Source organism: Carlito syrichta, unplaced genomic scaffold, assembly GCF_000164805.1.
Source record: "Carlito syrichta isolate Samal-C Ts95f unplaced genomic scaffold, Tarsius_syrichta-2.0.1 Scaffold301568, whole genome shotgun sequence".
Lineage (NCBI taxonomy): Eukaryota > Metazoa > Chordata > Mammalia > Primates > Tarsiidae > Carlito > Carlito syrichta.
The window spans coordinates 297,531-315,296 of record NW_007245664.1 but is presented as its reverse complement, the minus strand read 5'-3'; the positions used below and the strand labels follow the sequence as shown (position 1 = coordinate 315,296).

Sequence of the window (17,766 nt, the reverse complement as noted above, 5' to 3'; positions counted from 1 at the left end):
AAAAAGGAAGCACTGGCTTAGATGTCAATTTCTTTAAAAATTGCTCCAAATATTGAAAAAAACTTTTCAAAGGTGGTAAACTGAGCTGTTCAGAAGAGGTTTAAATCTGTTGATATAGAAGAATGAATTTGATATAATGTTAATCTTACTTTCAAATTAAAATTTCATACTTACAATTTAAATCATGGAGGTCACAGTATGCAACATGTATTTAACAAATATTTGTTAAGCACCCACCTCACTGTATGCCAGGATCTGTATTAGGTGCTAGAGATAAAATGATCAACAAGGCAGTCACATTCCCTGTTCCCACAGACACTTCTATGGATATGGATAACGAGAATATGCTGTGAAAGTGGAAATAGCTGGTGCTCTGGGAGCAAATATGAAAAACCTCTAGCCCAGGTTTGGTGAATTCAGGGAAGCTATCTCAGCTGACGCGTGAAGGATGAGGAAGAATGAATCAGATGGGAGGGAACAGCAAATAAATAGGGTAAAACTTGTGCAAGTAGGCAAACAGCATGAGTGCAGATCAGAAGGTGAGAGAGCATGGGATGCTAGGTTAAGGATGGATGTGATAAGGGTTGAGACTAGGGAGTCAAGCATAGGTCCATTAAAGAGGGTTCTTGAGTGTAAGGAGGAAAGGAAACGCACTTCTTAGATTTCTCCAGAAAAATTACTCTAGCTGCATTGTGGAGAATGTATTGGATGGGCCAAGACTGGAGGAAACAGTTAAAAGACTGATTTGTATGTGTTGCAGAAATTCAGGTGATAATTAATTAATCTGCTCATTCTACCAACATTTATTGAGCCACATGCAAATAGCTTAGATTAAAATGATGGCAAGGCAGGCATGATCTCTGTCCTCATGAACTTGAAAGCTTGGCCAGAAAGAGAGAGAATGATAGAGTGAGAAAGAGAGACAGAATGAGAGAGGGAGGGAGAGAGAGAGAGAGAGAGAGAGAGAGAGAGAGAATGAGAGAGACTGACTGAAGGTGTAATAAAAAGTAGCTCAGAGTAGCCACAGGGGCGGAGAGCAGTGCTGGTCGTTGTGAAAATGCAGGGTTAGAGGGGTTGAGGAAAGAAGTTTAAGATGAGGCTCTGTCTTCCCATCCATGGAGATAAAGAAGACAGGAATAAGACTCGGTTGAAAGAGATAATGTGCTCCATTTTGGGCTTGCACTACTTGATTCCAAGACTTATTATAAAGACACAGTAATCAAGACAGTGTGATATTGGCATAGAAATAGAAAATAGATCAATGGAATAAATTAGAGAGTCCAGAAATATATGCACACGTGTATGGTCAATTGATTTTCCACTAAGGTAAAAAGCAATTCAATGGAGTAAAGACAGTCTTTCAACAAAAGATACTGGAACAATTGGACAACTAGATGCAAAAAGAAACTTTGAGCCATACTTTATACTATATAAAAAATTAACTCAAAATGGATTTTAGATCTAACTGCAGAATTTCTAGAAGCATTTAAGAAAATAACTATGACACTAGATAAAGATTTCTCAGGTACAATACTCAAAACACAAGGCATAGATGGAAAAAATAAAAACATTGGACTTCATCAAAATACAGAACCTAAAAAGACACTGTCAAGAAAATGAAAAGACAAGCCACAGACTGGGTGAAAATATTTAAAAATCACATATCTGGGAAAGAACTTAAATCCAGAATATTTAAAGAATTCTTAAAACTGAATAATAAGAAAATAAACAATTATATTTAGAAGTAGAAAAAAGATTCGAGAAGTTACTTTACCAAGGAAGATATTTAGATGGCAAGCAATCCCATTTAAAAAAAATGCTAAACATCATGAGTCATCAGTGAAATGTAGGTTAAAACTGCAATGAGATGCCACTGTGCATTTATTAGAACGACTGGAATTACTCTGCGCTCATGCTGGCGGCGGGGGGTCGGAGGTCAGGGGAGCGTCTGGCAGGCCGCCGGAGGAAGATGGCGATGGAGTCGCGGGTCACCCAAGAGGATGTCAAGAACCAGCCGGAGAAGCTGATCGGCCGCTGCTGCCGCGCGTCTTCACCACCACCAACGGCCGCCACCACCGCAGGGACGAGTTCTCCTGCGGGAACGTGCCGTCCGGGGAGCCGCAGATCTACACCTGGATGAATGCAACCTGGAAAGAACTGACTAGTTCAGTGAAAGAAGTCTACCCAGAAGCTAGAAAGAAGGGCACACACTTCAATTTTGCCATGTTTTCACCGATGTTAAAAGACCTGGCTACCGAGTTAATGAGATCGGCAACACTATGTCCTGCAGAAAGGGGACTGATGACTCCATGACCCTGCAGTCGCAGAAGTTTTAGATAGGAGATTATTTGGACACGGCGGTCACCCCTCCAATCCGGGCACCATCCCCCTCGGGGCGCATGAGACCATTTTAGATTCTATGTACTAGTACTTGAATTTATTTTTCTGTCGGTTATCTAAAACAAACTTATGTACCCTCCTCCCCCCATTATTGCCATTAAGCCTTTAAATTCTAAGCAAATTATAATGCATCTACTTAGGCGCTAGATTTGGATATGCTGTGCTGTGATCACTAACAGAAAGTCTGTACGTTCAAGCCCTTCTGTGTGCATTCTATGGGCAACCGCGTTGTTAAATACACGTGTCATCAAACCAACCAACAAACAAACAAAAAACCGGCTGAAATTAAAAGCCTGAGCACACAAGTGTTGGAGAGGGTGAGGTAACTAGAATGCTCATACATTACATACACTCCTTGTGGGAATGAAAAATGATACACCCTCTGGAAAACAGTTTGGCAGTTTCTTTCAGGCTGGAGTGCAAACACGTGACCATAGCCCACTGCAGCCTCGAACTCCTGGGCTCAAGCGATCCTCTTGATTGCAGATATGGGGGTCTTGGGGGTCTCACTATGTTGCCCAGGATGGTCTCGAATTTTTAGCCTCAAACAATCCTTTTACCTCAGCCTCCCAAAGTGCTGGGATTACATGTGTTTGGCACAGCTCCCTGCTCTGTCAGTTTCTTTTTTTTTGAGTTGGAGTCTCACTCTGTCACCCAGACTGGAGTTCAGTGGCCGCTCCCGGCCACCGCAGCCTCCACCTGCTGCGCTTCAGCGATCCTTCCGCCTCAGCCTTCCAAGTAACCGGAATTACAGGCATGCGCTACCACGCCCAGGTAATTTTTTTATTTATTGTAGAGATGAGGTCTCACCAAGTTTCCCAGGCGGGTCTCGAATCCGCGGGCTCAGGCAATCAGATTTATCTATCATATGCCCCAGCCATCCGCTCCTAAGCATTTACTGAAGAAAAGTGAAAACATAAATCTGTACAAAGGCTTGTAGATGAATATATATAGCAGATTTGTAATAGTACCAAGCTGGAAACAACCCAAGTGTTCATCAACAAATGAATGATTAAATGAATTGTAATATAGCTATGTCATAGAATATTACTTAACAACAAAAAGAAATTAGCTAGTGATACATACAATAGCATAGGTTTCAAAATTATTATGCTAAGTGAAAATGTCATAAAAAAGAGTATATAATTTTAATATCTCTAAAAGTTTATGCTTATATAAATATATATATTTATAGCATTTTATATATGATTTTAATATTTGAAATATTAAATATTTAAAATCCTAGAAAATCCAAACCAATCTATGGTGATAGAAAGCTGATCAACGGTTGCCTGGGACCTAGTGAGTGTGGCACAGGGGCTTGGAGAAAAGGATTACACAAGGACACAAGGAAACTTTTAGGGGTGAAGGGTGTGTTAATTATCTTGCTTGTGGTGATATTTATACACATGGGATGTGTATACATGTGCTATACACCATCATCATTATTATGGTGATGGTTGTAGGTGTTTACCTACTACTAGAAAAGTTTTTCTAATTATATATTTTAAGTATGTGTATTTTCTTGTGTGTCAATCATACCTTAACAAATCTGTTAAAATACTTTAAAAAGTAAAACAATAATGCTTCTATCCATAAACTATGCCTGCAGGTAACAGTAAACCATAAAAAGAGGCAGAGAAGATTTGAACTTCTAGAAATGAAAACGTATAATAATTTAAATCTGTATGAGTTTATGATTAAACTGAACGTAGTTGAAGAGTGATTTAGTGAACTAGAAGATAGATCGGAGGTATCCACGCATGGAATCTAGCATCAAGGTTGTTCAGTTTACCACAGTGTGAGCAATTTCAGTGGGGGAAGAAACCAGATCATGTTAAAATGAAAAATGAGTGAGAGATGAGGAAGACAAATTTTCAAACACTTGACTGGGAAGGGATAGTGCTAGATAGGGAACATAGGAATTAGAACATTTTCTTTTCTTTTGAAAATTTTCAAATCCACGGAAAAGTTGGAAAAATGAACCCATGACACTTTGTCCAGATTCCCCCAGTTCATCTCACTACCTTTGCTGAAACTCCTTTTCCTAAAACACCCACCATAGCCCCCTGGCACTTCACTCCTAAACCCGTCAGTATGTATCTCCAAGGACAGGCATATCTTATTTCTGATCTAAGACAAGTAACATTAGTTCAATGGTTTCACCCAGCACACGTTCCATACTCCTATTTCCCCAGTTGTCCTGAAAATGTCCTCTAGCATTTTACTTCTTTGATCCAGGATCCAATCAAGATTCATACCTTGCATTTGACAGTTAAGTCTGTCTCTTTCGTATACACTAATGCTTTCCTGTTTTTCATGTCACTGAGTCCTTTGAGGAATCTAGGTTAGCTGTCCAGTGAAACATCCCACAACCTGGGTTTCTCTGACTCTTCTCTTGCCATAAGTGTCAGGTCATTCATGTCTTGTAAGAACACCACAGGCCCGGACATGGTGGCTCATGTCTGTAATCTCAACACTTTGGGAGGCTGAGGCGAGAAGATTACCTAAGCCCAGGAATTCAAGACCAGCCTAGGCAATATAGCGAGACCTTGTCTCTACAAAAGTAAAAAATTTAGCCAGGCGTAGTGGTGTGCACACCTGTAGTCCCAGCTACTCAGGAGGCTGAGGCAGAAGGATCCCCTGAGTCCAAAAGGTTGAAGCTGTGGTAAACTGTGATGGTTCCCTGCCTTCCAGCCTGGGTGAGAGTGAGACCCTGACTCAAAAGAAGAAGGAGGAAGAAGAGGAGGAGGAGGAGGAGGAGAAATAAGAAGGGAAAGAAAAACACTACAAAAGTGATCCTGCATATCTCAAATTATAATAAGAAGCACATAACATCAGGTTGTCCCACTTTGGGGGATTCCAGTCCTTGACTCTTGGATAAGATGATTACTACCAAGTCTGAAGTAGAGCATTTCCTAAAAGATCAGAGAAATGTGCTAGAAGTAAGTAGAGCAGGAGGAGAGATCAATGATGCTGGAAGAGCAAGGACAATAAATGGAGTGAGGTCCCCAATGAGGTTGGAGGGACCAAAAACAAAGGAGGAGAGGACAGCCTCAAACGAAGAAGTGTCTCTTCCCCTGGGTCAGAAGGGAAGGAGGAAAATGCAGTGCAGATGCAAGAAGTTGATAAATTTCCAATCCAATGACCTTCATTTTCTTTGTATTGTAAGAGACAAGGTCATCATCTGCCGGAGCAGAGCCAGTAGTGGAGTTGAAGAGCTGGAAACATGAGGAGGTTTGACATAGCTGCTGTGGAGAGGAAGGTGGGGGAACGGGTGGATTGCCAGGCAATCATCGAGACCTTAGCAGAAGTTGGAGACTATGGGGGCACTGCCCAGGCATAGAAGCAGAGAAGTGAACAGTGGGCGAGTCAACCAGTGCTCAGGGGCCAAGGGGTTGGATGGGACAGACAGTGAGATGAGTGCTGAGGAAGAAGAAACCAATGAAGACAGGAGAACAGACCAGCAGGATCTGGAGAAAACAGAAGCCCGGGAAGCGGATGTCAAAGTGATTAACTAACAAATGCAGAAGGGTCATGAGTGATCAAAGGTTGTCAGGGGATGAAAACTTTGGGTGAAAGCATTCAGAAATAGAGAAATTCTAGATGATAACAAGATAAAGGACCATAGGCTTGGACGTGGATGGCTGAGAAGTAGAAGTGATTTTCATTAGTATATGGGAATCAAGAAACTGACCAGCCAGTGTGTCAAATCATCCATGTGTTCTTGGAGAGCAGGAGATTCAACACAATCCAGGTATCTGTTGGTAGCCGATACCAGTATCCCCTACCTGCAGGTTTCTCTCTTGTAAGTGACTCAGTACCTCTAGAGAAAATCACACTCCTAAATACATGACATGATGACAGAAAAGATCATATGTGAAACACACAGGTACACACACACACACACACACACACACACACACACACACACACACAGACACACGTACGTATTTGAGTCAGGGTCTCATTCTCTAACCCAGGCTGCAGTACACCATGATCACGGCTCACCGCAGCCTTAGCCTCCTGGACTCAGACGATCCCTCCACCTCAGCCTCCCAAGTGGCTGGGACTATAGGCATGCACCACCATGCCTGGCTAGTTTTTTAACTTTTTATAGGCACAAGATCTCACTATGTTACCCAAGCTGGTCTCCAACTCCTGGGTTCAAGCAATTCTCCTACCTCGAACTCCAAAGTGCTGGGATTACAGATGTGAGCCACTGCGCCTGACCCATATGTGAAATATTTTGATCAGAAAAATGATGTCTTTAAAGTTCTAGTTGGTGAAGGTCTTCTTTGTCCTTTTATGGTGTTTTTAGCCTTGCAAGCTGTAGGACTTAACAAAAACCTCATTGGAAAAGTCTCTCTCCTGTAATTGCTCTTTCCCAATCCTTCACCTGGCAGCGCTGCTTGGGTTAGTATGACTGGATGATCTCTTGGAAATGAGGGCTTTGCATGAGATCAGTGAGAGCTTCTGGACCTTTTTTTGATTGCTGACCCGCTTGAAAATCTGATAACGATATGACTTCTTTTTTTCAGGAGAATGAGCATTTGCACATACTCAAGCAATATTGCATTCAATTTAAAGGCGTTTCACTAGCAGTCACTTAATATAACCTGAATTTGATTACTGTGTGTCTCTTTCCAGTGATATAATATTATAGTCATACTACAAAGTCAGTTGAATTGTTAGCCAAATATTTTTTTAAAATTTATTGTAACATTTCCTCCTGAACTTGTCTCTGAGGTCCCTTTCTATAGTTAGGAGGTCTATAACTACCTGATAAATTCCCCTCTGACTCTGATCTGATTTTCCTCTCCTGGTAGGACCCATTCCTGTCAGAGCACCTGAGAGTCTTGTGCTCTTCACCCCAACAGATTTTATTTTTAAAAAGGATCAGTCTCTTCCGCTGAAACAGCTGAGGCTGAAACCCCGCTTGTTGACTGGCAACAGCACAGCCCTGCAGCTGAAATTGTCAGAGGGACATCAGGGTCTCTTGCCATTCCACCAATTCACTCTGACCCGGGAATCACAAGTCAGAGAAAGGAGTTTTGGCACAGAAGGTGGTGCCAGGGATGGATGGGCTGATGGCGGAGTCTCAGTTGAGCACATCTGAGCTCGGGGTCTCTAGAGTGCTTAGAAATGACAAGCCTGCAAAGAAACCATCTAGTGAAATGAGAAAGGAGAAAAGAGAAACATTCCCGCCAATAAACAAGCAAGCAACAAAGATACACCTTTACAATGCTATGTATGGGGATGCTATGTATGCCTTGATTTTGTATTCTTCTTCAATTGAAATGAATCACTAAGATGGTGTCTCTCTAATTCTGGTTAAAGTTACCCAGTTTGTCCAAAGCAGCAGCAGAAAATCTGCTGAGGTCACAGGCAGAGTGGATGTAAATCTGAATCCACTTCAGAAACCAAGTGAGCTGTGTAGCTCAATGATCTCTCCCCACCTTTCCTCCTACACAAAAGTTTTCCTCTGCTCTGTGTCTGTTTGTGCTTTCTCCTTTTCTATGGCAGTTTATGCTCTTCCAGATTCCTAGAATGCTGGTATAAAAATTGTATGCAGCTTATTTGTATCTTATTTTGATATTATCTACTGCTCAAAAGGATTTGAAATGATTTTCAATAAAGACTGAAATACTGAAGAACCACTACGAGACAGCAAAAGAACACAAGCCAGTCGGTAGGTGGCATACCACTGTGCCATAAGGCTTGGGCTTGGCAAAATGGCTGCAGTGGATCCCCAAACACAGTTCTGAGCACCTGGAAGTCAAGGTAAAAAAGAGAAATATGACAGCCGAGGTAGGCTTTATTATCTGGTAAATTAAATACACCAATTTAAAAAGTGTTTCTCCTACTATATTCTAAAATGAATGTATCTGTTGTAAACATAGTCACCTAATATGGTGGATTTATTATCTTCACTTTTGAGATATAGGAACACTTTTATATGGAAATTCCTCAAGTATATCCTTTTAACCTCTTTTAAAATGGATGTATAAGCAGTGGGATACTGCTGGGGAGGGAGGGCGAGGGACCCAACATCAATAAGGGTACCTGATCTCAAACCAGGCAAAGTGGGGACCAAAGGGAGGCCCATACTTTATGATGTCCACTTGCATACCTAATCCTGAATTGTATCACATATCTTTAAAATAAAATGTTTGTATTTGTATTTGTATTTTATTTTTATTTATTTATTTACAGAGTCTCACTCTGTGGCCCAGACTGGAGTGCAGTGGCCGCTTCCAGCCACCACAGCCTCGACCTTCTGGGCTCCGGCGATCCTTCCGCCTCAGCCTTCCGAGTAGCCGGAACTACAGGCGCGCGCTACCATGCCCGGCTGATTTTTTGATTTATTGTAGAGATGAGGTCTCGCTGCCCATGTGGGTCTCGAACCCGCAGGCTCAAGCAATCCACTCACCTCAACCTCCCAAAGATGTGGGATTACAGGCTGAGCCACCGAGCCGGGCAAAATAAAATATTTTTTAAAAATTATATACAAAGATAAAAAAATAAGTTGATGCATAATAGATGTACATAGTTTCGGCATGCATGTCATCATTTAATACAGTCACATAATTTGTGAAGATTAAATCTGTGTACTTGGGATATCTATCTCTCAAATATATCTTCAATAAGTGTCAAGGGAAGAATGTTAAGGTCTGGATTTGTTAAGGTTTTTCGCATAGACGGCATAAAGAAGTCTATCATAGGTGTGTTATTGGCTAGTTTTTTGATTTGGTATGAGGACAGAACGTAGGCTGGAAGGTAATTTAGGCTGGAGGTATATATCTTTAGCCATGCTTCTTGGAAAACTCTTCTCAATTATCAGGCGAGTCATTAACAGAGAATGAATAGCAGGTAATTTGAGACCTAAGGCATAGATCTTCCACATTGTTGACCCAAGATTCATGTGCTTCAGTGATCTTGGTTGCTGGCGGCAAAGCTGAGGTTTCCTCATGACTCTGAGGAGCTTGATTGACATTCTTGTCTAGGTGGATGATTTTTCTGCTTGTACCCCAGGCAGGTTTCAGTGCATGTGCAAACAGTGAAAATTATTCTCAGGAAGCGGCTTTGGATAACCAAAATATCTCCTGATGACTAAATAAAATGAGGGAGTTGTTAGTTTGGTAGCTGGAGCACATCTGCCTATGGTGACTATTTTTAAGCTGGCACAATTGATTTAGGGTTTTCTTTTTGATAGTAGTTAGCTGATGGGATTATTTGCTCTTTAGAGGGATTGCTAAACAGAGAGAAGACTATACCATCATCAAGAAAAGGATGTTTGTCTTTCTACTTGTCCTGGGAGGAGAGAATGCAGCCACCCCATCTAAAGGCTGTACCAATATGTTCCAGAAATGGGAAAGGAATTATGAAGTTGCTTCTAAGAGGACACAAAGTCTCTCATTTCTGATCCTCAGGACTCACTTTTGGGGAAGTGAAGTTAGAGCAGGATCAGGTTTGCATTATTCATTTCAGAAAGGACAAAGGGAGACATGGTACAAGCTGTGAGAAGCAAAAGATTGATAATGTCAGCACAGTTGTTAAAGCAAGAGGAAGTTTGCATTACCGTTTTCCATATTATTAAAATAAAATGATCTCCTGTAGAATCAAAGTCCACTTTAATGTCTTGTCCTATGAGTTTGTCTTTAAGAGAACAGGACTCTTTGCTCTGAATCCAGTTATTTCTTCATTGGGAATCTGGTTATCTTGTAAATCAATAAACAGGCAGAAAGGAGGTCCTAAGAAGAAGAGCAAAGTAATGAGAGCATATCATTGGGTTTTTTTATTTTTAATTTTAAAGATGTGGGGTACAATTCAGGGTTAAGTATACAAATGTTCATTATGCAGGTACCCTTGTTGATGAGGTGTTTCTCCCCTCCCCGGCAAATCCCACTACTGCCAATCTTGCCTCCCCCTGACCCCTGCAATTTCCCACTACTGATAATCCTTTTCTTACAATATTATGATAATTGTTTAAGGTCTACTTATGAGTGACAACATGTGATACTCAGTTCTTTGTTTCTGTGATAGATCACTCAGTATTATACACTCTAAGTCCATCCAAGTTGTTGAGAAGTTCATAATTTTGTCCTTCTTTATGGCTGCGTAATATTCCATCATGTATATGTTCCACATTTTAAAAAAATCCAGTCTTCTTTTGATGGCCAGCACAGTTGGCTCCATGTTTTTGCTTATTGTGAACAATGCTGCAATAAACATGTGTGTGCAGGTATCTTTTTCATAGAGTGATTTGAGTTCCTCTGGGTATATCTCCAGTAGGGGGATTGCGGGATCATATGGGAGGTCAATTTCTAGATCTTTTAGGAATCGCCACACTGTTTTCCATTGAGATTGTTCTAGTTTACACTCCCACCAACAGTGTAGAAATGTTCCCTTTTCCCCGCATTCTCTCCAGCATCTTTTTTTTTTGAGTTATTGATGGTGGCCATCCTGACTGGAGTTAGGTGGTATCTCAGTGTGGTTTTAATTTGCATTTCTTTTTTTTTTTTTTTTGAGTGGGAGTCTCACTGTCGCCCAGACTGGAGTGCAGTGGCTGCTTCTGGCCACTGCAGCCTCGACCTGCTGGGCTCCAGCGATCCTTCTGCCTCAGCCTTCCGAGTAGCCGGAATTACAGGAACGTGCTACCATGCCCAGCTGATTTTTGATTTATTGTAGAGATGAGATCTCACCAAGTTGCCGAGGCGGGTCTTGAACCCACGGGCTCAGGCAATCCACTCACCTCCCAAAGGCATGGGATTATAGGCTGAGCCACTGAGCCCGGCTTTAATTTGCATTTCTTTGATGACTAGTGACACTGAGCATTTTTTCATGTATCTTGTGGCTGTTTGTATGTCTTTTTTGAGAAGTGCCTGTTCATATCTTTTGCCCGCTTTGTAATGGGGCTGTTTGTTTTTTTCTTTTCGGCACATTTGAGTTCCTTGTAGAGCCTAGATATTAGGCCTTTGTCAGATATATAGTTGGAAAATATTTTTTACCAGTCTGTGGCTGTCTCCCTGCTCTCTTGGTGGATTCTTTGACTTTTCAGCAGCTTGTCAGTTTGATGAGGTCCCACTTGTCTATCTTATCTCTTATGGCCTGAGCACTTGGGGTTTTGATCAGGAATTGGTTGCCGGTTCCAATTTCCATAAGGGCGTCTCCTGCATTTTCTAAGGTTCTTATAGTTTGAGGTTTTATGTTTAGGTCATTGATCCATTTAGAGTTGACTTTTGTGTGTGGTGTTAGGGAGGGGTCTTGTTTTAATCTTCTGCATGTGGTCAGCCAGTTTCCCCAGCACCATTTACTGAATAGGTTCTCCTCTCCCCAGTGGTTGCTGCTGGAGGCTTTGTTGAAGATGAGTTTGTTGAGAAATTGAGGTTTTGCTTCTAGAATCTCTATCCTGTTCTTTTGGTATATATGCCTGTCCTTGTACCAATACCAGGCTGTTTTGATTATTGTAGCTTTATAATAAAGTTTAAAGTCTGGGAGTGTGATACCTCTGCTGTTTTTTTTTTTTGTTGTTGTTGTTGTTTTTGCTGAGGATTGTTTTGGCTATTCATGGTTTTATGTTTCCATATGAACTCCTGTATTGTCGTTTCCAGGTCTGAAAGGAATGCTGCCGGCAATTTAATGGGTATTGCATTAAATCTGTAGATTGCCTTGGGTAGGATGGACATCTTAACAATGTTGATTCTTCCAAACCATGGACATGGAATATTTTTCCATTCGTTTATGTCATCTTTGATTTCTTTGAGCAGTGTTGTGTAGTTTTCGTTGTAAAGTTCTTTCACGTCTCTGGTTAGGAAGATGTCAAGGTATTTCACTTTTTTGTGTGGCTATTGTGAATGGGATTGTGCTTTTATTTGAGTTTCTGTTTGTTTATTGTTGGTGTATAGAAATGTGACTGTCTTTTGCACATTTATTTTATATCCCAAGACTTTGCCAAAGTTCTTTATCAGTGCAAGGAGGTTTTAGACAGATTCTCTTGGGTTTTTGAGATATAGAATCATGTTATCTGCAAAGAGTGATAACTTAAATTCCTCTTTTCCTATTTGGTTAGGATTTCCTTCTCTTGTCTGATTGCTCTAGCAAGGACTTCCAATACTCTGTTGAAAAGGAGGTGTAAGAGTGGGTATCCTTGTCTTGTTTCAGTTTTCAGAGTAAATGGTTCCAATTTCTGTTTGTTTAGCAGTATGTTGGTTGTTTCTTGTAGATGGCTCTTACTATTTTGAGGTATGTTCCATCTATGACTAGATGCTTGAAGGTTTTTATCAAGAAGAGGTGCTGGATTTTATCAAAACTTTTTCCCACATCTGATGATATAATCATGTGGTTTTTTGTCTTTACATCTGTTGATGTATTTAATTATGTTTATGGTTTTGCAAATGTTGAACCAGCCCTGCATTCCAGGGATGAAGCCTACTTGATTATGATGGATGCTTTTTGAGATGTGTTGTTGGATCCAATTTGCTAGAATCTTGTTGAGAATTTTAGCATCTATGCTAATCAAAGATATTGCCTATAGTTCTCTTTCTTTGTTGGATCTTTACTCGGTTTGGGTATCATTGTGATGTTAGCTTCATAGAATGATGTGGGGAGAGTTTCATCTTTATCAATAGCCTGGAATACTTTCAATAGGATTGATATCAGCTTCTCCTTACATGTTTTGTAGAATTCTGCTGGAAAACCATCTGGTTCAGGGCTTTTTTTTTTTTTTTTTTTGAGTTGGAGTCTCACTCAGTCACCCAGACTGGAGTGCAGTGGCCACTCCCAGCCACCGCAGCCTCGACCTGCTGGGCTCCTGCAATCCTTCTGCCTCAGCCTTCCAAGTAGCTGGAACTACAGACACGTGCTACCACGCCCGGCTAATTTTTTTTGATTTGTTGTAGAGATGAGGTCTCACCAAGTTGCCCAGGTGGCTCTCTTGGCAATTCACTCATCTCGACCTCCCAAAGTGCGGGATCACAGGCTGAGCCACCGAGTCCTGCAGCTTTTTTTTTTCGGTAGGCAGTTTTCTTGTGACATACTCAATTTCCCAGGTTGTTATTGGTTTATTTAGGGTCTCGATTTCTTCTTTTCTTTACCTGGGGAAGTTGTATGATGTAAGAAAGTCCTCCATTTCATTTAGGTTTTCGAGTTTGTTTCCATACACGTGTACATAGTAATCTCTGATAATCTTTTGTATTTCTTCGGAGTCAGTTGTGATTTCATCTTTTGCATTTCTGATTGCATTTATTTGGGCTTTTTCTCGCTTTTTCTCAGTCAGTCTAGCTGTGGGTCTATCAATCTTGTTTATCCTTTCAAAAAACCAGCTTTTGGTTTCATTTTTTTTTTGTATTATCTTTTTGTTTTCTATGTCCTGAATTCGGGCTTTTATTTTGCTGATGTAGATTCTTCTGCTAAAGTTAAGTTTTGATGGTCTTGCTTTTCCAGCTTCCTTAGATGATTTTTTTAGGCTGTTAACTTGTGATCTTTCCATTTTTTTGTGTGTGTTCATAGTGATAGGAATTCCCATCTTATTACTGCTTTCGTGGCATCCCAGAGATTTTGGTAAGATTTTTCTTCATTTTCATTTGTTTCCAGGTATCTTTTAATCTCTGTTTTGATTTCTGTATTGACCCAGGAGTTGTTTAGCATCATGGTGTTTAGAGTCCATGGCTTCGTGGGTTTTGAGGGAACTTTGTTGGTGTTGATATTTATTTTTATTTCACTGTGGTCTGAGAAGGTGCATAGCAGAATTTCAATCTTATGGAATTTGTTGATGCTTGATTTATGGCTCAGGATGCGGTGGATCTTAGAGTACATTCCATGTGGTGATGAGTAGAATGCATATTCCATGGTTGTTAGGTGGAGTGTTCTGCAGGTGTCAATTAAGTCCATTTGGTCAAGCATCACGTTGAGGTTCCAGGATGCTTGTTGACTTTTTGTCTTGATGATCTGTCTAGGGTTGTTTTTTTGGTTTTTTTTTGAGTTGGAATCTCACTCAGTCGCCCAGACTGGAGTGCAGTGGCCGCTCCCGGCCACCGCAGCCTCGACCTGCTGGGCTCCGGTGATCCTTCCGCCTCAGCCTTCCGAGTAGCCGGAATTACAGGCATGCACTACCATGCCCGGCTGATTTTTAGATTTATTGTAGAGATGAGGTCTCGCTGCCCAGGCAGGTCTTGAACCTGCCGGCTCAGGCAATCCACTCACCTCAGCCTTCCAAAGGCGCGGGATTACAGGCTGAGTCACCGAGCCTGGCTTTGTCTAGGGTTGTTAGTGGGGTGTTTAAGTCCCCAACTTTGATAGTATTGGAGTCAATATCTTTTTTTAGTTTACCTGGAAACTGCTTTATGAAAGTTGGTGCTCCTATTTTGGGTGTATATATGTTTAGGATGGATATTTCTTATCGAAGAATTGAACCTTTTATCATTGTTCAGTGACCTTCCATAGCTTTTTAAATTTCTGATAGCTTAAAGGATATTTTGTCTAATATTAAGATCATGGCTCCTGCTTTCTTTTGTGTCCCATTCACCTGAAATTTTGTTTCCTATCCTCTTACTTTGCATCTGTGAGTGTCATTTCTGGTAAGATGAGTCTTTTTGAGAAAATGTATTGTAGCTGCATGATATTTTATCAATTTTGCCATTTTATGTCTTTTCAGTGGTGCATTAGTCCGTTCACATTCAGGTTAATTATTGATATGTGAAAGTTTATCCCTGTCATGGGGTTCTTACAGAGTTTGTTGTTGTTGCTGCTGCTTGTTTGTTGTCTTTCTTTTGATTTTTGGGTTGATTCATGTGTGTTTTCAATCTTTTTCCTGCATTCTTGTGAAGGCCATTGTTGTCCTTTTTTCGCTTTCTTCTGTGTTTAATGCTTTCTTAAGTGTTTCTTGTAGAGCTGGTCTGGAAGCAGCGTAGACTTTTAGGGATTGAATGTCTGGGGAGGATTTTAATTCTCCATCACTGATGAAACTTGGCCTGGCTGCATAGGTAATTCTTGGTTGAAATTGTTTATCTTTGAGAACTTTGAAGATTGGGCTCCAAGCTCTCCTAGCCTGAAGTGTTTCTGTAGACAAGTCTGCTGCTATTCTAATTGGTCTTCCCCGGTAGGTAGTCTGATTTTTCTCTCTTGCTGCCTTTAGGATTTTTTATTTTTTAGTTGGAGTCTCACTCAGTCACTGAGACTGGAATGCAATAGCCGCTCCCGGCCACCGCAGCCTCGAACTGCTGGGCTCTGGCAATCCTTCCATCTCTGCCTTCCAAATAGCTGGAACTATAGGCGCGCACTACCACATCCAGCTAATTTTTTTGATTTATTGTAGAGATGAGGTTTTGCCAAGTTGCCCAGAAGGGTCTTGAACCTGCGGGCTCAGGCAATCCACTCACCTCAGCCTCCCAAAGCACGGGAAGGATTTTTTCTTTTATACCTATTTTGTGTAGGTAAATTACTATATTTCTGGGAGTTGGTCTTCTTATTTGCTGTCTTGCAGGAGTTCTCTGAATCTCTTGTGTTTGAATGGTCACTTCACTGATGAGATGAGGGAAGTTTTCTTGGATAATTTCATGGAATGTTTGTTCCAAGGTGGTCTCTGTCCTCTATCTGCCTCAGGGATTCTAATTAATCTTAAGTTTGGGGAGTTCTGGTAAGATGGTGAGCGCACAGGTGGGACTGTGAGATTCTCCAAAAGTGAGTTCCCATAATGATTCTTGCTTTCCTTCCCCCCCCACCAGCTGCACCAGTCTGAGGCCTGGAGACCCTTGGTCCCATGCACAGCTGGCTATGGTGATGCCTTTGCCGCTGCTGCTCCACCCCAGGTGGCCCTGGACCACGGCCGTGTGGAGCTCCCAGCTCTCTCCCCGGTTACTCTGTCTCACCTGGCCTCAAGCCACCCACCACCACCTGTGGAGGCCCACGGATACCACCTTGTGGAGATCTGGGTTCCCTTGCTGGCTACACTGATCTGCCCGGCACTCAGCCGCTGCCAGCTCCCTCCCTGACTGGGCGCCCAACCCAGTCTCAGGTCGTGGCAGCCCGTGGAGGCTCTCCATGCCCACCCCTTGGAATTATAGGCTCCATCCCTTCCTGGGGCACCCCACCAGGCCCAAAGCCACCACTGCCCATGCAGGCCCCCAGGCCCCATGCCTCAGAACTCTTCAGCCCTTCCTGGGCTGAAGCACCCAGCTCCTCCTTGAACCACCACCCCCACAGAGGCCAACGGTGCCCATGCCTCGGAGCTCTGGGCCCCCGCCTGGACTGTAGCACCCAGCCCCACCTCGAGCTGCCACCCCTGCAGAGGCCCCCAGCTTCCCGCGCCCGAGGGTCTCAGAACTCCAGGCCCTTATCCAGGCACTTTGGAGCTCCAGGTTCCCACCCTGGCTGAAGTGCCCAACTCTGCCTTGAGCTACCACTGCCTGCAGAGTTCCTACACACTCGCCCCTCAGAGCTATAGACTTTCCCCCTGACTGAAGTGCCCCACCAGGCCCCAAGTCTCCACTGCCCAGGGAGGTCCAAGGCTCCTTCCCCATGGAGCTCTGAACTCCCTTGGTGGCCACACCACCCCACCCCCTAGCCACCCTGACCACTGCACTGACCAGCAACACCCAGCCGTCTCACATTCCACTCCCCCCAACCCACCCTTGACAGCAGCAGGACCAGAGAATAGCTGGAGCCCTGTGACCAGGCAGAGACCTGCAGTGACTTACCCACCCAGCTCTGCCTAACCTCCAACTTTCGAGCTAAGACCACATGGTTGTGTAAGGGAACAGTATATCTTAAGGAGGCTGGTCAGCTTGTGTGTCTGTATGATTATATGTCATAGTTTGTGTGTTGTCACTGTTTTTTGTTTGTTTGATTGTTTGTTTTTATTTTTGTTTTCTCTTACTCTTATCTGTCTTCAGGTCTATTTTCATTTAATAGTGGGTACCTCTGTCTGTTCTCCCTTTTACTCTTCTGTCTCCACCTTCTACTTCCCTCTCTCCCTATTCCATTTCTTTCCCTTTTCTTGCATTGTTTTACTTCCTGGGAACAAACCAATACCCCCACTTCATGAAAAGATTGCAAGGCAGTGGAAAACAGGATCCAATGTATCCATACACCTGTCAGTGGATATTGGGATCTGCAGATAAATTTTGAATCACAGCTCCCCCCTCAAATAAATCTCAAAGCTGCAAAAAGTTAAACCCTCAACCTAAAGTCCAGCCTCAGAATCGAACAAAGCCAGAAGATTCACATAAGGAAGAATAGGAGATTGAGCAAACAGAAACAAAAAACAATCCTGTCATCCCTGAATGACAGACATAAAGAAGACAGAGGGGGAAAAAAATTAAAAAGGAAAAAGTGGGGAGGCAAATCTACACAAATGAAGAAAAATGA

General features: G+C 42.3%; 1 pseudogene; it reads left to right on the top strand.

The window, feature by feature from the left end:
• The first annotated feature begins 1,912 nt into the window (after positions 1-1,912).
• LOC110595384 lies at positions 1,913-2,414 on the top strand (annotated as a pseudogene).
• The last annotated feature ends 15,352 nt before the right edge of the window (positions 2,415-17,766 follow it).